This window comes from Haematobia irritans, chromosome 4, assembly GCF_050003625.1.
Source record: "Haematobia irritans isolate KBUSLIRL chromosome 4, ASM5000362v1, whole genome shotgun sequence".
Classification (NCBI taxonomy): Eukaryota; Metazoa; Arthropoda; class Insecta; order Diptera; family Muscidae; genus Haematobia; species Haematobia irritans.
In genome coordinates this window covers 205,776,726-205,798,227 of record NC_134400.1, presented here as the reverse complement: position 1 = coordinate 205,798,227, position 21,502 = coordinate 205,776,726, and the positions used below count along the sequence as shown (strand labels likewise).

The 21,502-nt window shown below is 34.1% G+C and overlaps 1 protein-coding gene across 3 annotated transcripts in view; it reads right to left on the bottom strand.

Moving 5' to 3' along the window:
- vn (membrane-bound neuregulin protein vein) overlaps positions 1-21,502 on the bottom strand; it is a 178,402-nt gene that overhangs the window by 17,033 nt on the left and 139,867 nt on the right. The gene's annotated exons all lie outside the window — the stretch shown is intronic.

The following is a 21,502-nucleotide window of genomic DNA, read 5'->3' as shown; positions in this document are numbered from 1 at the left end:
ATAGAAAAATTTGTTCAAATTTTATTCGGTTCATAATCATGGTTGCCACTCGAGCCAAAAATAATCTACCAAGATTTTATTTCTATAGAAAATGTTGTCAAAAGTTTATTTCTATAGAAAATGTTGTTAAAAATTTATTTCTGTAGAAATTTTTGTCAAAATTTTCTTTCTATAGAAAATTTTGTCAAAATTTTTATTTCTATGGAAAATTTTGTGAAATTTTTATTTCTATAGAAAATTTTGTTAAAATTTTATTTCTGTAGAAAATTTTGTCAAAATTTTATGTCTACTTTGTCAAACTGAATTATATACGTATTGGATCGATCTTTTTTGATTTAATATATACCACGTATGGACTTACATACAATTTAGAAGATGGTGTTAGGAGGTTTTAAGATACCTTGCCATCGGCAAGCGTTACCGCAACTTAAGTAATTCGATTGTGGATGGCAGTGTTTAGATGAAGTTTCTACGCAATCCATGATGGAGGGTACATAAGCTTCGGCCTGGCCGAACTTACGGCCGTATATACTTGTTTTATTTTCAATTTACTCTCCATCGTTCCGCGGATCGCAGTTTGATTTCCATACTATTGTTTGACAGTAACTATTTGCCAATTCGTTTATTTTGGCGCGTGTGTATATTAAATCATGGATTGGCATGCTGCTATTTAATAGGATCATTGGTTCCATCTTAGTTACATTTTTCTTTTTTAATTTTGGTTAAAAAATTCTTTTAGGATATAGTCGTTCCAAATTTGAGTTTAGTTACTCTCTTAGATTCTCCATTTTATTCTTTATCAGTTTTTCTAACTATGTTACTAAAGGGTGATTTGTTAAGAGCTTGATAATTTTTTTTAAAAAAAAACGCATAAAATTTGCAAAATCTCATCGGTTCTTTATTTGAAACGTTAGATTGGTCCATGACATTTACTTTTTGAAGATAATTTCATTTAAATGTTGACCGCGGCTGCGTCTTAGGTGGTCCATTCGGAAAGTCCAATTTTGGGCAACTTTTTCGAGCATTTCGGCCGGAATAGCCCGAATTTCTTCGGAAATGTTGTCTTCCAAAGCTGGAATAGTTGCTGGCTTATTTCTGTAGACTTTAGACTTGACGTAGCCCCACAAAAAATAGTCTAAAGGCGTCAAATCGCATGATCTTGGTGGCCAACTTACCGGTCCATTTCTTGAGATGAATTGTTCTCCGAAGTTTTCCCTCAAAATGGCCATAGAATCGCGAGCTGTGTGGCATGTAGCGCCATCTTGTTGAAACCACATGTCAACCAAGTTCAGTTCTTCCATTTTTGGCAACAAAAAGTTTGTTAGCATCGAACGATAGCGATCGCCATTCACCGTAACGTTGCGTCCAACAGCATCTTTGAAAAAATACGGTCCAATGATTCCACCAGCGTACAAACCACACCAAACAGTGCATTTTTCGGGATGCATGGGCAGTTCTTGAACGGCTTCTGGTTGCTCTTCACTCCAAATGCGGCAATTTTGCTTATTTACGTAGCCATTCAACCAGAAATGAGCCTCATCGCTGAACAAAATTTGTCGATAAAAAAGCGGATTTTCTGCCAACTTTTCTAGGGCCCATTCACTGAAAATTCGACGTTGTGGCAGATCGTAAGTCTATTCATGATGAAATGTCAAAGCATACTGAGCATCTTTCTCTTTGACACCATGTCTGAAATCCCACGTGATCTGTCAAATACTAATGCATGAAAATCCTAACCTCAAAAGAATCACCCTTTATTTGAAGTAAATTCACTCAATTTTCCATATTTTTCGTATCTTCCATTTGACCACGAACTTCGTTGCACAAAGTAAACAAACAATGTCATGTCTATCTTTAGTAGGTGACAGTGATGACAAATATAAAAAGCCGGAACGATTTGAAGGAACTAGTTCCTTTGTACAAAAAGAACGATGAGTCCGAATCAATACAGAGAACGATTTTGCCCAAGACTAATAATAAAGGAAGTCCCAATTGTCATTTTATATACAAATTTTACTAAATTTGAGGAAACTTGCTTTTAGTTAGGTTTTTGTTTATTTTTACGAATGCTTTGTTATCAGTGAATAAAATTTTCTTGTTCAGTAATAAATTCTTATACCTGGCGAAGAAAACAGTATTAGTAAAATTCCATGCCTTATTCTAGTTAATGAACTGTTCCTAATTGCTTTCAGTTGATGATTTTTTTACTGAAACAAGTAAATTTTATTATTTCACACAAAAAATTAACTTAAACCTTATATTCCGTTGGGATCATTTGATGACCCATGTCGTATTTTTCAGCACCGCATTTCTTACTGTTGGAATATAATTAAAAATTTCTATCACTCAGTGCATGAATTGGTGACATATGCTGAATTCATGCTGAGTAGGAAGAACTTTTAATTATAATCCAACAGTAAAAAATTCTGTGATGAAAAATACGATCTAATACCCAACGTAGTATAAAGGTTAATGGAAATAAAATTGCTAAAATTAATTTAATTTAATTTTAATATTATATATTAATTTAGTGTTTGATATATCTATTTAAAGCTGTCTTAATAATATGAACGCGACTGTATGGCTGCTCTGCTCTGCTTTGCCTTTAACCAACAAACCACCATAAGTTGTATAAATGTAAACATTTGTTGTTGATGACGATAATGTGAAGTTGTTGCTGATATGCCTGCTATATATTGCTGCTACTTTTGCTGTTGTTTTCTGATGGCCCAAAAACTAAAGCCTGTGAAGAGAACGAAGGCTGAATGGGTGGAAATCAGCCAACAGCAGCATCATGTGAAATTTCCTTAGCTGATCTTCAGCTGCAAACGTACATTTGCAAGGTGAGTTATGGGGGCGTGTGAACAAGTAACGTAAGATAGATAAATATGTTGATAAGAGCGGAGCGACCTATCTTGCCTTGTCTACCTGTATTAGTGGTGGTGGTGGTGGTGTTGCTTGGGGTTGCGGCTTCTATACCACGAGAATCATTGCAGGCAATAAAAAAAAACACCGATCTCAAATGAAAACAAAGCGCAAAGCTGCCTCCTTAATGTCGATGTTGTCGTCGCTGTCGTTTTCAAAAGGAAAGTACGCTTTGCCGCACAGCGCTGCGCCGCCAATGTTATGTTTTCATAGGTGGGTGATTCACAAATAGACTATGTGTGTACCATAGACAAACAAACATACAAAACTCGTACAATGTTTATGCCTCGTACAAAGCTCACAACACTCATCCCACAGACAACAACACTAACAAAAAAACACCAATAACAAAAGAAAAGTAGAATAGATTCCGCTATAAATAAATCTAAAGTCTAATTGCATTGAGAAAGACAGTGGTGAGAGACAAAGAGAGATAGGCAAGCTAATGAGAGGCGGCAAGTTTCCAATAACCCAAAAAAAATGAGCAAATCATATCATGCAGCGTAATGTATAACAACTTTATAGTCTATATGTGTGTATGCATGTATGTATGTATCTTGATAATCCCATGTGTGTGATTCCCAGAAGGTGTTCTTCAACTACTCAGATTCATCTGCCCCATTCCATTTTATCCTCTGTCTGTCAGATCAATGCCACCACCTGAACATTTGGTTTATATCCACTATCGAAATGAATACCCAATTTACATTGAATTGTTGATGTAGTAATATGCTGTGATGATTAATTTGATTAGTTTTAAGAATTTAAAAGCGATTATTGCGATCAGCAACAATTGATTGAGTGATATTTAAATACACATGAATAATCCCAGCCACAAAACAATCAGCCATTAGCCCACCGATTCGCCCACAGCACACCTACTCATTATTATCGTGAATTTTGGTAATGATTCAAATTCAGAATAAGTTGAAATTAACGGAAAAAAATACAATACAATTGCAATTTAATGAGTTTTGCTAAATGCCTTATCTAACCTTGGAAGCTAATTGAGGAAAACTTATGAATAATGTTCAATATATGAAAATGTTCAATATTTTTTTTCTACGAATGATAAATTGTTTGAGATTTGAATAACACAAGTACATGAGGACAAAATGCAAATACAGAATTATGAATTGAAATGAGCTTATTAAAAAAAACAAAAAAAAAAAAAGCAAGGAAGGAACGTCTAAAGTCGGGCGGGGCCGACTATATTATACCCTGCACCACTTTGTAGATCTAAATGTTCGATACCATATCACATCCGCCAAATGTGTTGGGGGCTATATATAAAGGTTTGTCCCAAATACATACATTTAAATATCACTCGATCTGGACAGAATTTGAAAGACTTCTACAAAATCTATAGACTCAAAATTTATGTCGGCTAATGCACTAGGGTGGAAGACAATGTTAGTAAAAAAATATGGGAAACATTTAAATCTGAAACAATTTTAAGGAAACTTCGCAAAAGTTTATTTATGATTTATCGCTCGATATATAAAGGGTGATACGGTCAAAATTGGGTCAATATAAACTTGACGTATTTCTTTCAATTTTGCATTTAAAAATCCTGAACACCCCTCATTTTGAAAGTGTGTGTGTAGAATGTTGCTCCTATTTTGATTTTTGAATTCACTCTTCAGTTGTCAAAATGCCGTCCAAGCAAGAAGAGCAGCTTATCAAAATTTTGCTCGCGCATCGCGAAAATCCGAGCTGGCAAAATCGCTAAAAGTTGCCAAATCAACCGTTAAAATTGTAATTAAAGTGTTTGGGGAACGTTTGTCGACAGCCAGGAAGTCTGGATCGGGGGGAAATCGAAAACCGGAAGCCGCTGAGACGACAAAGAGAGTTGCCGGTAGTTTCAAGCGAAACCCTAACCTCTCTCTCCGAGATGCCGCAAATAAGCTGGGTGTATCGTCTACAACCGTGCATCGAGCCAAAAAACGAGCCGGACTATCGACTTACAAGAAGGTAGTGACTCCAAATCGCGATGATAAACGAAATACGATGGCCAAAGCGCGATCCCGGAGGCTGTACACGACGATGTTGACGAAGTTTGACTGCGTGGTAATGGACGACGAAACCTACGTCAAAGCCGACTACAAGCAGCTTCCGGGACAGGAGTTTTATACGGCAAAAGGAAGGGGAAGGGTAGCAGATATTTTCAAGCACATAAAACTGTCAAAGTTCGCAAAGAAATATCTGGTTTGGCAAGCCATCTGTACCTGTGGCTTGAAAAGCAGCATTTTCATAGCTTCCGGGACTGTCAACCAAGAAATTTACGTGAAAGAGTGTTTGAATAAACGTCTTCTGCCTTTCCTGAAGAAACACGGTTGTTCCGTACTGTTTTGGCCGGATTTGGCATCTTGCCATTACGGTAAAAAGGCCATGGAGTGGTACGCCGCCAACAACGTGCAGGTGGTTCCCAAGGACAAGAACCCTCCCAACACGCCAGAGCTCCGCCAAATTGAGAAATACTGGGCTATTGTCAAGCGGAACCTAAGGAAGGCCAAAAAAAAAACTGCTAAGGACGAGCAGCAGTCCAAGGCAAACTGGCTTTCTGCGGCGAAGAAGGTGGACAAGGTGGCTGTATAAAATCTGATGGCAGGTGTCAAGCGTGAGGCCCGGCAATTCGGATTTGGAAAAGCGAAAGCCTAACTGAATATTTTTCCTGAATTTTGTACTAATTGAACTTGAAAAAGAAATTTAATTTGATTTTTTAAATAAACGATTTCACCGATTTACACGCGTTTTCCCTTGACCAAATGTTGACCATATCACCCTTTATGTATTAGAAGTTTAGAAAAATTAGAGTCATTTTTACAACTTTTCGACTAAGCAGTGGCGATTTTACAAGGAAAATGTTGGTATTTTGACCATTTTTGTCGAAATCAGAAAAACATATATATGGGAGCTATATCTAAATCTGAACCGATTTCAACCAAATTTAGCACGCATAGCTACAATGCTAATTCTACTCCCTGTGCAACATTTGGCCTCTGTGGTCATATGCGTGTAAATCGGGCGAAAGCTATATAAGGGAGCTATATCTAAATCTGAACCCATTTCAACCAAATTTGGCACGCATAGCTACAATGGTAATTCTACTCCCTGTGCAAAATTTCAATTAAATCGGAGCAAAAAATTGGCCTCTGTGGTCATATGAGTGTAAATCGGCCGAAAGCTATATATGATATCTATATCTAAATCTGAATCGATTTCAACCAAATTTGGCACGCATAGCTACAATGCTAAATCTACTCCCTGTGCAAAATTTCAACCAAATTGGGGTAAAACTCTGGCTTCTGGGGCCATATTAGTCCATATCGGGCGAAAGATATATATGGGAGCTATATCTAAATCTCAACCGATTTCAATAAAATTTGGCACACTTGACTATAGTACTAATTGTTCTTCTTGTGCAAAATTTTAAGCAAATTAGGGTAAAACTCTTGCTTCTGGGACCGTATTAGTCCATATCGGGCGAATATTATATTATGGGAAATCTGAACCGATTTGTTCTAAAATCAGTAGGGTTCTAATCTGAGCGAAAACACATACTTGTGCCAAATTTAAAGTCGATTGGACTAAAACTGCGACCTAGACTTTGATTACAAAAATGTGTTCACGGACTATATCGACTATGGCTATATCGACTCAGGAGCCCACCATAAGCATTTTTGCCAAAGACACCATGTGTCTATCTCGTCTCCTTCTGGGTGTTGCAAACATATGCACTAACTAATAATACCCTGTTCCACAGTGTGATACAGGGTATAAAAAAAACGGTTTGCTTAAGGTTTATGAAATGTTCATTGTATCCCAACAAAAAACTTTGGGCACAACTTTAAGAGCACTTCCAAAAATGTCCTCCCACAGATGTTCTTTATTTTAACTACACAGGAAGTTCTTGTAATTCAATTTTTTATAATTCGCTTGTTTCATATTTTCCATGGGTAACATTAATTTTCTTTGTTTCACATAGGTTAAAAACAGAGTAAGAACTAAGAAAATGGTGAAAATAATTTAAAATTTTTTAAAAAATGCTAAATCCATTCCACAAAAATTGCGAAATTTTGAAAATATTTAAAGGTCAAATGATTCAGACAAGCGTTAACATAGAATGCATTAAAAATCATGAAAAATTATAAAAACTATTTATTTTTTAAACTCACTTCCAAAGCACTGAATTCGGCTCACACCGTAAGAAGTGATGCAAATTCAGTGCAACGGCTTTTGAAATGGTGGACATCCGTCCTATGACAAGCCCATTTTAAATTCATTGCTTCTGAGTCAATTTTGCACGACTTCCGCATAAAAAAAATATTTTCACTGCTTTTTTGGCGACGCTTTTTTTACTGGGAATTTATTGATTAGTATATACGAATCGTGGCGTATGAGTTATTAATCACTCATGCGACATGTGGAACAATTTTCCAATAAAAGTCGATTTTTCAAAGGGGAAAGAATTGGACGTATAAAATATTTGCCATCTAAAGTCTGCAGATATATAAAATTTATCTTCAAAGATAAACGCATACACATGACATAACAGAATTCTACAAAAAAAAAAAAAATAAAAAAAACAACTAACGTATCTATGTTTAGTTGGTATATATTTCATAATATTTTGTTTATACACGTCCCCAAATGAATGTATACACATCTCGCTGTGGATTGGGTGGATCGTTTTAGTTGGAAAGCAAGGTGGAAGTTTTTTTTTTTTTGTGTTTCATTCGGCTAAGATTTTGATAACTCTCCCTCACAATTGTCGCATGAAATAACTTAAATTTACCGCATAATCTTTGCTTTCAACTGAAGCGCGATCTTTGCTCGACGGATGGCGTGAGAGCGTAAAGGGGAGTTGGGACACAGCAACACACATACAGAGAGACAAAGCGGTGAAATAGTATATTAAGAGACAAACAAACAGACACACTTCGATGGCTTCATTCCAAAGTCTAAAAAGTGAATTTTTAGACTTAGCGTACTCTAAGTCTAAAAAGGAATTAAGTTCAAAAAACATTTTTTTTTTTTCGAATTTCCCTTTTCCTTTTTTTCGGTCTTAAAATCATATTTATTATAATTTTTTTTAGTATGTACGAACTCAAAATAGTGATCATAGAACATGGCTAAAAATGACTTAGACCCCTTTAATCGAACAAAGCTTTTTGCCCGTTTTGGATTGGACATTTTTTAAAAGTTTGGTCACAGGCTAAGTACAATATTAACCATAACTCTTGATAGAAGTGTCCAATAAATTCGAAATTTTGACAGGATATAATTCACATAAGTCCGAATAAAACACAGCGAACTCCATCAAAACACGCTAAGTCGACTTAGCGTAGTCTGGAATGAGGGCATCGACTTGTTATTGTTTACTTCAGGTTAAAATTTCTCTTGTTTGATTTTCTGTAATGTTCGTCTACAAGTGTTTATACTTCTAGGTGTGTGTGTGTGAATGTTTATATGGTCCCATGTAATGTACTCACCATACTGTTTAGCCATCCATCTATTTCTCCTTGTGCATAAAGCCAACCCAGTAATGTAGACGACAATGCCTAAATTGTATGCTTTCTGTATGAATACATCTATGTATGTGTATATTTGTCCCTCTGTTTTTTTTTTTATCCGTCTGTATGTGTGCCACAGTTAGTTTACTTCTGTTTATATTTTTCTCACGGTGATAACATTATTTGTGTGCGCAAAGCTGGTTTTACAGCTTCTTAAAAAAGAAGCGACACTCACTCACTAAAAGTTGACATACTCTTTTTCGCCGGTCTCGTATGTTATCTTTTAGTAGCCTCTGTTGGTTTCATTGTTGCTGTTGTTATTGTTGCCATACTGCTGCCGCGTTTATACTATCGCTGCTGTGATGGTTGTCATTGTTGGTGTTGTTGTTGTTTTAAACAATTGCCTTATGATGACAATAAGCAGCACAGTGTTATGAGTATGCGACTTGGAGGGCATTTATCGTATTCTCACCTAAGTAAGAGACTCGAGCAAAATGGCTTAAAAATATTAGCTAATTTGAAAGAGTGTCGGGAGATTTGCTGCATGATTTCTCAAGTTAAATGGAGTGGCTTTTAGTCTTGTTGATAGATTTGTTTGATAACTTTCGAAGCGGTCAATCGACTTCCAGTTTGATATACGATTCACTTGACTTAAATTTTTATAAAAATTTAATATATTATTTAATATATTATTACATTACATTTAATATATTATTACATTACAATAACGAATAATTTCATTTCATATTTATGAAATTATTTCGTTTGTTCACTTAATACCGGACTTGCTTAACCCTTTCACTACCGAAATAAACCTAATGTTACAAACTTTAATTTTTCTTCTGTTTTTACTTGTATTAACAACATGTAGAATAAAAATTGTAATTCTGAGGACCTACCTCAATTACTTCAAGAGCTATATGAGTTTGTTCTGAAAACTTCATTCTTGAATTGTGACCAAATAGCTCTATGAAAATAAGCGCTTTTTGACCTATTATATCTATCGTAGTGTGAGCAAAAATACAAAAAAGAACCCGAAAAATATCAGCTATAGTTTTTGTACGAATGTCCATTTACTAGAGACATACAGTAGAAAAATGGACTCAAACTTTCGTAATTGTCGTTTATTTTTAAAGAAGCATGCTTTTAGTACTCACCAATATGGAAATATTTATAGCTTATTTAGATTAAAACCTCTACTTTAAAATAACATCGAGAAATAAATCGAAACTAAATGGGGAAATAGAGTTTAGTGTCGTTTTCGAATGTCCTCCCAGGGGGACATCGGTAATGAAAGGGTTAATATTATGAAGCTTTTTCCACCAGTACTCCTCCCTTTGCCATCTAGCTTATAAAATTTCCAAACAATTGTTTGTTTAGTGGACCTTTTTCTTGGTAGACAGACATTTTCGAATGAAAAACAATACGTTGCAGCATAAGTCCGCACATATTTCAGATCTATAAAGAACATTTTCATTGATTTTTTGGCAACGCTTGCTTTTTGCACTTGTTTTCGCCCAAAGAAGAAATATGATCACCTCCTAGACATGATATGTTATTTTTGGGGCGGTAAATATGTACCATGTTTTTTTTGGAAAAATGTTATGTTTGGAGAGAAATAATGTTCCATGTCCAAAAATAATATTTTGCTCTAGGAGATGATCATATTCTTTCTCAGCGTGTTTTTGATGTACTGACAGGGCCAGTCATATGACATTCTGAGGGTTCTCGTTATGTGAAGATTAAATTTTACTCGTATATACATATTTACACCAAAAATATTTTGGGTACAAGAATTTACTGGATAAATTTGATATTAAACGAAAGGAAATTTTCTGTAGATATGGCGAGTCATATTAATTTTCTAAATTGATCATGTTTTGGTAGAGAAATTGTTAATTTCTGTTTAAAATGAACGTTGTTGTAGTTATTGTGTTAGTTTGAGTTGCTGTTATTTGGTTGATTGTGTGTGTGTGTTTGGCCTTTGGTCAGCATGGGAGTTTGGGAATCATTGGGAGAGTATTGATTGAGAGCGAGAGAGTCGGTTAAAACTTTTGCATATGTTATTGATAGTGGGTGGGTGGGGGAGAATATATGGCAAGTGGATGTTTTAGGTGTAGAATTAATCAAATAGCCGGATATTTTTGGTAAAGCCGTTAAATGTAGATACTGTAATAGGGATGTCATATACGGATATGGGATTGTTTCAAAAGGTTTATAGGCAAGGCAAGGCAACTTCGCTACAGGTAAGTCAATATGAACAACCTATTTTTATTTTGTATTAACATTTTGGACGTAACACAGGTTAATGTCATATTCTTCAAGGTAGACGATTGCCGAGTGCCTGGTAGGCTATACTAAAATTAAAAAAATAGCGTAACGAAAACTGGACTCCTAAGGCCATTCACAATGAGGCAAATGTGTTTGCTGTATCTAAATCATTTCAATCAAATCGAAAGACTGTGCCACTGCCTTGGTGTTACTGATGCGCTATGTGACTTTTGCCGGTGGTAATGGTTGTTGATTTGTACTCTTGGATGGCTGGTGCCTTACAGCCTACTGCCTGGATGTCTGATCGTTTGCTTTGCTAGCCTGGCCAACCTGCCGGCCTGCCTGCCAGCCTGGCCTTATTGTCTGCGTGTTAGCCAACGAGCTAACCAAACAAGCAGCCAGAAAAGCTAACCAGTGAGGAGTAGTATTAACCTTTTGTAAATTAGTTTTGGTTTGTATTCACTCTATTTGTGTTAACCGCATTCTATCACAACACCACGTACTTTGTTTGTGCGAATAAGTCGTCAAAAGACGTTTGGGGGATGGCATGGGATGGGATGGAATGGCAACGACAATATCAACAGTTGCAGTTGCAGCAGCAACCGGCAAGTACCAGCAGCAATCGTATTTAACCACCAGCAATGATGAATGCAACAACACAACACCGCCGTTTGGAACTATGCAACCAAAATGATATACTTTAGACGGCATTGCTATGTACACATTTTCCTTTTTTGAGATAACATCCGTGGCTGGCTGGCTGGCTGTTCGCGATTCCCATTCTGGTCAACTTGGTGTGTAAAGTTGAAATTGTTTGGAGCAGCATAAATCAACTTGAATTCAAAATGTTGTTCATCGTGGTTGTGGTCGTCGTCGTCGTCGTTGTTGTCGTCATCATCATCCTCATCCGTATATGTTTTCCTTTTTGTGAATAATTTCATTCCTTTCCCTCCTGCTGGCAGCTCTTCATCCAAAATTCTGGCTGGATGATGATTGGCTTATATTAGGCCGCCGTTGGTTTGAGCAGAGTTTCTCACTCTTGTTGGAGCTGATGATGATGGGCTTTAAATTATTTTCCATTCAAATGGGCATCATTTACAAACGGAGAAATTCCTTTTATTTATTCTTTGGAAAAAGAACCGCCAGTCAACAAACAGACAGATCAGTGGAGAAACGCAGAGATTGTTTTTTTTTTTTGTTTTTGTTTTGCTTCCAGCCTTAGGATAGAAGATGCCACCGAAGATGATGACTTTATTTGGTCAAGAAGGGAAAGATGTGAGTTAAGTATGCGTGTGGAAAATGACCCAATATGTGATTGAGGATTGCCGGGTGGGGGGAGGAATTTTATGATGATGAGCATGTGCATGTTGGTTATGGGGAAGTTCAGCTATGATTTTTGGTTTTTGAAATTTTAAAGGCTAATTTTACTATGCCCTACACTTGAGGAAAGTAATTTTACATAGAATTAAGTAAACATTTCTTCAAATTAAATAATTTGTTTTTTTTTACAAAGTTTAGTTTGGGATTAGGTATAGTTGCAAAACTTTAGTTTATGCTACTTTGACTATTCAGGTGCACACAAAAAAAAAATCTGATTCAATCATGAAATTAATTGATCCAATTAATTTTTTAATTGAAATGTCTGCAATCACAGAAATGATAGTATGAATTAAAAAATTAATTGACAATCAATTAAAAAATTAATTGATCCAGTCAAAAAAAATAATTGATACTACTAATTTGTGTGATTAAATTTTTAATTGAATATTTTTTAAAACTCAATTCAGATTTTAATTGGAAAAATTTTCGTGAAATTTTTTTCTGTGTGATAATGATACCACAAGTGGTCTCATTCACGGTTGAACAGTTGGTAGATTTTACAAAATATTCATATCCATCTTTGAGATTACACAAATTTTCTATGGAAATAAAATGTTGACAAAATTTTCTATAGAAATATAATTTTTGTTGTTTTTGATCTCAGCTTAAAGCCATGCATTGACTAAACTACAAGTGTAGCTTAACCAACAGAGGAAAAGTATGCTTGGCAAAGCCCTATAGACTGCAATTTTTGGCACACGTATTTGTGGTCCTCCAATACCTCTAGATTTCCAATTTCAGGTAAATTGAGTAAAAACTGCGGATTCTATAAGCCCAAGAAGTAAAATCGGGAGATCGGTCTATATGGGGGCTATACCAAAACATGGACCGATACTCACCATTTTTGGCACACCTCTTTATAGTCATAAAATACCTCTAGATTTGAAATTTCAGGCAAATTGGATAAAAACTACGATTTCTATAAGCCCAAGACCCCAAATCGGGAGGTCGGTTTATGTGGGGACTATATCAAAACCTGGACCGATATAGCCCATCTTCGAACTTGACCTGCCTGCAGACAAAATACGAGTTTGTGCAAAATTTCAGCACGATTACTTCATTATTGAAGACTGTAGCGTGATTCCAACAGACAGACGGACAGATGGACGGACGGACACCGTTATATCGTCTTAGAATTTCTCCCTGATCAAGAATATATATACTTTATATAGTCGGAAATCGATATTTCGATGTGTTACAAACGGAATGACAAACTTATTATACCCCCGTCACCATTCTATGGTGGTGGGTATAAAAATTTCTATAAAATAAAATTTTGACGAGATTTTCGCTAGGAATCAAATGTTGACAAAATTTTGTCTACGAATAAAATTTTGAAATTTTTTTTTCTACAAATAAAAGTTTGACAATAATTTCTATAGAAAAAACTTTTGACAACATTTTCTATAGAAAAACAAATTTGACAATATTTTCTATAGAAAAAAATTTTTTTGACTCAACTTTCTATACACTGAAAAAACAGTGAACCCACCAGGAAGAAACATTTCGGTTAATTTTAGAAAATTTTGAATATGTTTAGAAAATTTTAACTAAACAGTATAACAAACGCTGGCATCACGCCGATGTCATAAAAATAAGTAAATATTTTTCGACAAATTCAAGAAAATGTATTAGACATAATTAAGTTTTTTCACTTGTCAAAGAAAATTTTGTATTTTGAAGGAAAAAATTGGAGTTTAAAATTGCAAGAATGTCTTTAGTGACATACGAAGTTCATGATGAACGCATTTGTAGTAAAATTTACAAATTTAAAGAAATATTGAACTATTTTGTGGAAGATACGAATTTAGTTAATCTTTATCCTTCATTTGTGTAAATTTTTTCCTCGGTTTTAGTTAAATTAACTAACGTACACAAAAAATTATTAGAGTAGAGGAAACTTTCTCCAAACATAATAATTCCATGAACTAAAATACAGTTAAATTGGCTTTAGTGAAATAGAGAGTTCACTTTTTTTTGAGTGTAGAGATCAAAAATTGTAAAATAAGAGTTTTTTATTTGGTAGGTTTTTGGTAAAATGTTCTTCAAATTTTGGTATATTAGTTTCGGATCGAGTGGCAATCGTGGTCTCAATTCGCTAGACTTTTGCGCCTAAGGCATTTTGGAGAGTAAGGCTCTAAGGTTCTTAAAAAGTCCAATGTGTCGATCACGTGTAGATGGCGCTTAATTGAAATGGGCTCAAATTGAAATCGGCTCAGAGTTAGATATAGGTCCCATTTATATCTTTGACCACAGAGTTTAAAGTTTTACCCCGATTTAAGTGAAATTTGCAAGTGGAGTAGAATTAACATTCTTTCTATGCAAGATGTCATTGGTAGAGGTCGGCTCAGATTTAATTATAGCTCCTATCTATATATGTCTTTCGTCCGATTTGCACTCAGAGAAGGAATATGATCACCTCAAACATGTTTCAAGAGCAAAATGTTATTTTGGTATGGTGACCATGTAACATGTTTGCCACTAAAATGTTATTTTCTCGTCAAATATAACCTGCTTGCCAAAATCCGATACATGATTTCCGAGAAAATAATATGGTTGCGAAAACCATGTTACATGGTCACCACCCAAAAATAACATTTTGCTCTTAAAACATGTTTGAGGTCTTATAAATCCACACCTTCTCTGGGTGTGGATTTATAAGACCACTGTAAGTCAAAATTTCACTACGGTTTCCTTGGAATTTTGCATAGAGTGTACAATTATTATTTTATTTGGTAAGAATGGCCTCAGATTTAGACAAAGCCTCCATATATGTGTGGTCAATACATATATATCTCGACCTATAAATCATAAATGCAGTTTTGCGAAATTGCATAAAAGTGACTTTTGATTTAAATATTTCTCAATTTTTTTTTGACAACATTGTGCTCCGTCTCCGTTAGCTTATTTAAATTTAAAGTGTAGAGATTTTGTAGAAGTCTACAAAATTTTTTCCAAATCGGTTTAGATTTAAAGATATATGTATATGGGATATATGGCACCAATTTGAAGGAGTTGAGTGCTACAGTGTATAATATGCTCGACTCCGTCCGACCTTATACTTTCGTTATATGTTTTTTTTTTTGTACCAAAAAACATTTTCATCTATTTACCAAAAAAATATTCCCATGATTAAAATCCAATTAAAATTTTCCCACATTTTTTTTTTAATTTGTAATGTGAATTGTTCACATATTTCCAATTGTTTTATTTTTTTCGCGGGTCTAGGAAGGCGCCATGCCGTGACGTTTTTTTTTATCTTTCAACAAAAGCCGGCGAATATTATGGTTGACCCCCCCGATGTAAAAAAAAACAAGACAGGTTTCACAAATGTGGTGGCCCCCATAATTGATGATCAATTTGTCATTGGAGAAACAGAAGAACAAAAAAATGGAGAGGTGTCGATGGGCGATTCGCCATTAGTCTCCAAAGATATCTAGCCATCTTAACCATGCCACAAGGCGAGATGCCTGCCCTCCCATTCCAATTGTCCATCCGTCCGTCCCTACGTTCGTTTGTTCCTCCCAGCAATCGTCCCTGTACCATTTGGCTTGTTTTTTGATTTTTTATCTATCGACCCAAGTTTCCAAAGTTCCCATGCAGGCGGCAATGCCAGGAGATTTATGAAGAGTCAAGAGAAACATCACAACTAACAAAAAACCAAAAGCAAATGGAAATTCTTTTAAGTATCCGCCAAATCAGAGCTAAGTGTAAAGAAAAAGTATCATAATTTAGCATTGGCTAAGTAGAGCAACGTTTTCAAGCGGCGTTTTCTAATTAAATATAAAACATATTTAAAACAATTAGCCAACACTTTTGTTAATAAATTACCAAATACAATTCAGCCAAACACACACATTGAGGACAGAGTGGTGGCGTGGTGTTGGTGATGATGATGGCTTTAATTGATTTAACGAAAACATTAATGAGTAAAGAATCGTATCGAAAAGAAACAACCGCCCACACACATACTAACACCTCGAAATCAATACAATCTAGGAGCTTTATTTCAAATCGAGCAACAACAAAACATTTTAGAAAAAAATGAAACACACAGTTACTCAAAGTCAAAATTAAGTGTAAGATCGCATATCCATAACACCTGCTGGGACGCCTCGATCTTTGGAGACTGCATGGGGTTGAAATGAATTTATCTACGATTTGTAAGTGTATGTATGTGTGATCTGCCTTGATGTGTTTTTTTTGTTTTTTTTTTTCAATAAACGCGTTTTCACAACTTATCCATCTTCTGCTCCTCGATGTATATTCAAGAGCTGTGTTAAAATCGCATTGTTAACACTTTGCCTAGCTGTGCCTTACTCCGTCCGTCCATCTATCCGTGTGTCTGTCTACCCTGCCATACATGTATATGTATTTTTTTTGCGATGGCTCCCTTCCTTACTCTTGCACCCAGCTAGTCGACGTATTTAATACTACACTTTAAGCAAAGACAACCTTAAATGAATTTTAATAATTTTAATATCGGTCCACTTTTACGTATAGCCCCCAAATTTGGCTTGCGATTGCTCTAAGAGAAGCAAATTTCATCCGATCCGGTTGAAATTTGGTATATGGTGTTAGTATATGGTCTCTAATGACCATGCAAAAATTGGTCCACAGCGGTCCATAATTATATATAGCCCCAATATAAAGCGATCCCCCGATTTGGCTTTCGGAGCCTCTAAGAGAAGCAAATTTCATCCGATCCGGCTGAAATTTGGTATATGGTGTTAGTATATGGTCTCTAATGACCATGCAAAAATTGGTTCACATCGGTCCAAAATTATATATAGCCCCCATATAAACCGATCACCAGATTTGACCTCCGGAGCCTCTTGGAAGACCAAAATTCATCTGATTCAGTTGAAATTTGGTACGTGGTATTAATATTAGGCCTCAAACACCCATGTAAAAATTGAACCAATTCCTGCATGGTTGGTGGATACCATATACTAACATCACGTACCAAATTTCAACCGAATGGGAAGAATTTTGATCTTCCAAGGTGCTCCGGAGGTCAAATCTGGGGATCGGTTTATATGGGGCCTATATATAATTATGGACCGATATCGACCAATTTTTGCATGGGTGTTTGAGGCCATATATTAACATCACGTACCAAATTTCAAATGAATCAGATGAATTTTGGTCTTCCAAGAGGCTCCAGAGGTCAAATCTGGTGATCGGTTTATATGGGGGCTATATATAATTATGGACCGATATGGACCAATTTTTGTATGGTCATTAGATACCATATACTACCATCATGTACCAAATTTCAGCCGGATCGGATGAAATTTGTTTATCTTAGAGGCTCTACAAGCTATATCGGGGGATCGGTTTATATGGGGGCTATATATAATTATGCACCGATATGGACCAATTTTTGCATGGTCATTAGAGACCATATACTAACATCATGTACCAAATTTCAGCCGGATCGGATGAAATTTGCTTCTCTTAGAGGCTCCGCAAGCCAAATCGGGGGATCGGTTTATATGGGGGCTATATGTATTTATGGACCGATGCGGACCTATTTTTGCGTGGTTGTTAGAGACCATATACTAACACCATGTACCAAATTTCAGCCGGATCGGATGAAATTTGCTTCTCTTAGAGGCTCCGCAAGCCAAATTGGGGGATCGGTTTATATGGGGGCTATATATAATTATGGACCGATGTGAACCTATTTTTGCGTGGTTGTTAGAGACCATATACTAACACCATGTACCAAATTTCAGCCGGATCGGATGAAATTTGCTTCTCTTAGAGGATCTGCAAGCCAAATTTGGGGGTCCGTTTATATAGGGGCTATACGTAAAATTGGACCGATATGGACCATTTGCAATAGCATGCGACCTATATTATTAACAACTACTTGTGTCAAGTTTAAAGTCGATAGATTGTTTCGTTCGCAATTTAGCGTGATTTCAACAAACGGACGGACGGACATGCTCAGATCGACTGAGAATTTCACCACGACACAGAATATATATACTTTATGGGGTCTTAGAGCAATATTTCGATGTGTTACAAACGGAATGACAAATTTAATATACCCCCCATCCTATGGTGGAGGATATAAAAATTACAGAGTTTTTGCTGGGTATGATATGGCCTAAGTTTCCTATATAATCACTTTCCGCTTTTAATGGATGGTAAGTCATTACTCTCAACCAAGTGGTATTGCTAGAGGTATGGCCTTTGTAATCACAAATTATTAACGAGTTTTTGTTGGGTATGGTATGGCCCAAATTCCTATGGGCCATAAGTAGTTTGCGGGGAGGCTTTTCTTAGCTTGTATTCGCATATTTTTTCAAGTGTATATCCATCTCATCTCTATCATATGTCAATTAATTTCTTTTCTTTTTGGGAGCTATAAGTATGAGTATGTAATGACTTTACTACCAATGCCTTTGTACAGAGTTCCGTCCCTTCAACGGCTCATCTGTCATCAAGGGAGGAGATAAAGCTATTTAGGCGGGGATTGCCATCATACATACACTCCATACGCACACTCCATGATACACCATCCAGACACTGGGAACTCTTCAAGATCTGAGAAATAAGCGTATTGAGATTAAATTGTTTGTAAAACATTAAAGTTAACGCTATTGTTATCATTTCTACTCCTCCTAAATTGTATCGTCGTAATACATTCTGATAATTATATCGAATACTAATGGAGATCGTCGTGTGGTGCCATAATGGATGAGGAGGGAAAAAACGATAGACTCTGGGCTCTTGTCATCATTGTTGTGTTGTTTCTTGTTATTTTTATGGTAGATCGCTGCTATTTATGAGGAAGATGCCTCTGCTACTGGGTTTTTGGGCATCAAGTAGATCTACTATGGTTAGTGGTTGTCTTTGCCTCTATGAAGTTTTATCACCCAAGGAAAACAAAAACGAAATAATGCAGATAAAAATGATTGGTGATCGTTTTCATCAGCACCCAGAAGCAGCAACAGCAGCAGCAGCAGCGGTATAATAAAAACTTGTTTAGAAATAAATGCAGATTTTTGTTATGGTTTGTTTGTTGCCATATATGCTTCTTTGTTTGTTTTATTTTACGATGATAAATAATACAGCATCTGTTGTGCTGTTATCGTTTGATATGAACCCTTAATGAGGGCATTATCTTTGAACGCTTAGTCATGTTGGCGCCCGAGCCTAATCGGCCAACCATCACTTAGACATGTTGTAAGGTTATAAAAATTATTATCTTTTTTTTGGTGTTTTCGTATGAAAGATAAAACGTGAATTGTGATACGATAGAAAGGGAAATTGTTTTCGATTGACTGTAGAGCAATTGAAAAACGGAGATATATAGTAGCTCCGTTCGCATACCAAGTTACGGTCGAAGGAACCAAACTCATCAATTACAATTTCTGATGGAAAAAAGTGATGGTGACGATTCGCTCGTCTCGATGGGAATACAAAACTATCTCCTATATCAGACAACATATTGCATTGCAAATAATGTAAAATTGTCTCAAGAGTAGGGCTGCCAATAAAATTTCAAGAAAAATCGACACTTTTTTCCGAAGAAATCGTCATAATCGTCACTTCTATTTTAAAAATCGTCAAAAAATCTCTAATGTAAATAATATTAAAACAAAATAATTTTTTGCTTAAAAACAAAATTATTAATTTCATGTCATCAACAAAAGCATAATGAATTCAGTATTGTATAAAAATAACATAAAAACATTTTTACGATTTTCCAAAATTTTATCATAAATCTCGTATTAGAGAGTCAACTCTAATTAAGAGGTACAACTTTCTATAGAAATAAAAATTTAACAAAATTTTCTATAGAAATGAATTTTTGATTTTCTATAAAAACTAAATTTACAGTTTTGAAAAAGTTTTCTATAGAAATAAAATTTTGACAAAATTTTCTATAGAAATAAAATTTTGACAAAATTTTCTTTAGAAATATAATTTTGAAAAAATTTTCTATAGAAATAAAATTTTGACAAAATTTTTTTATAGAAATAAAATTTTGACAAACGTTTCTTTAGAAATAAAATTTTGACAAAATTTTCTATGGAAATAAAATTTTGACAAAATTTTCTATAGAAATAAAATTTTGACAACATTTTCTATAGAAATAAAATTTTGACAAAATTTTCTATAGAAATACAATATCGACAAAATTTTGACAAAATTTTCTTATAGAAATAAAATTTTGACAACATTTTCTATAAAAATAAAATTTTGACAAAATTTTCTATAGAAATAAAATTTTGACAAAATTTTCTATAGAAATAAAATTTTGACACAATTTTCTTTAGAAATAAAATTTTGACAAAATTTTCTTTAGAAATATAATTTTGACAACATTTTCTATAAAAATAAAATTTTGACAAAATGTTCTTTAGAAATAAAATTTTGACAAATTTTTCTATAGAAATAAAATTTTGACAAAATTTTCTTTAGAAATATAATTTTGACAAAATTTTCTTTAGAAATATAATTTTGACAAATTTTTCTATAGAAATAAAATTTTGACAAAATTTTCTATAGAAATAAAATTTTGACACAATTTTCTTTAGAAATAAAATTTTGACAAAATTTTCTTTAGAAATAAAATTTTGACAAAATTTTCTATAGAAATAACATTTTGACAAAATTTTCTTTTGAAATAAAATTTTGACAAATTTTTCTATAGAAATATAATTTTGACAAAATTTTCTTTAGAAATATAATTTTGACAAAATTTTCTTTAGAAATATAATTTTGACAAATTTTTCTATAGAAATAAAATTTTGACAAAATTTTCTATAGAAATAAAATTTTGACAAAATTTTCTATAGAAATAAAATTTTGACACAATTTTCTTTAGAAATAAAATTTTGACAAAATTTTCTTTAGAAATAAAATTTTGACAAAATTTTCTATAGAAATAACATTTTGACAAAATTTTCTTTTGAAATAAAATTTTGACAAAATTTTCTATAGAAATAAAATTTTGACAAAATTTTCTTTAGAAATATAATTTTGACAAAATTTTCTATAGAAATAAAATTTTGACAAAATTTTCTATAGAAATAAAATTTTGACAAAATTTTCTTTAGAAATATAATTTTGACAAAATTTTCTATAGAAATAAAATTTTGACAAAATTTTCTATAGAAATAAAATGTTGACAAAATTTTCTATAGAAATAAAATTTTGACACAATTTTCTTTAGAAATAAAATTCTGACAAAATTTTCTTTAGAAATAAAATTTTGACAAAATTTTCTATAGAAATAACATTTTGACAAAATTTTCTTTTGAAATAAAATTTTGACAAAATTTTCTATAGAAATAAAATTTTGACAAAATTTTCAAGAGACAAAATTTCATAGAAATAAAATTTTGACGAAATTTTCTATAGAAATAAAATTTTGACAAATTTTTTTG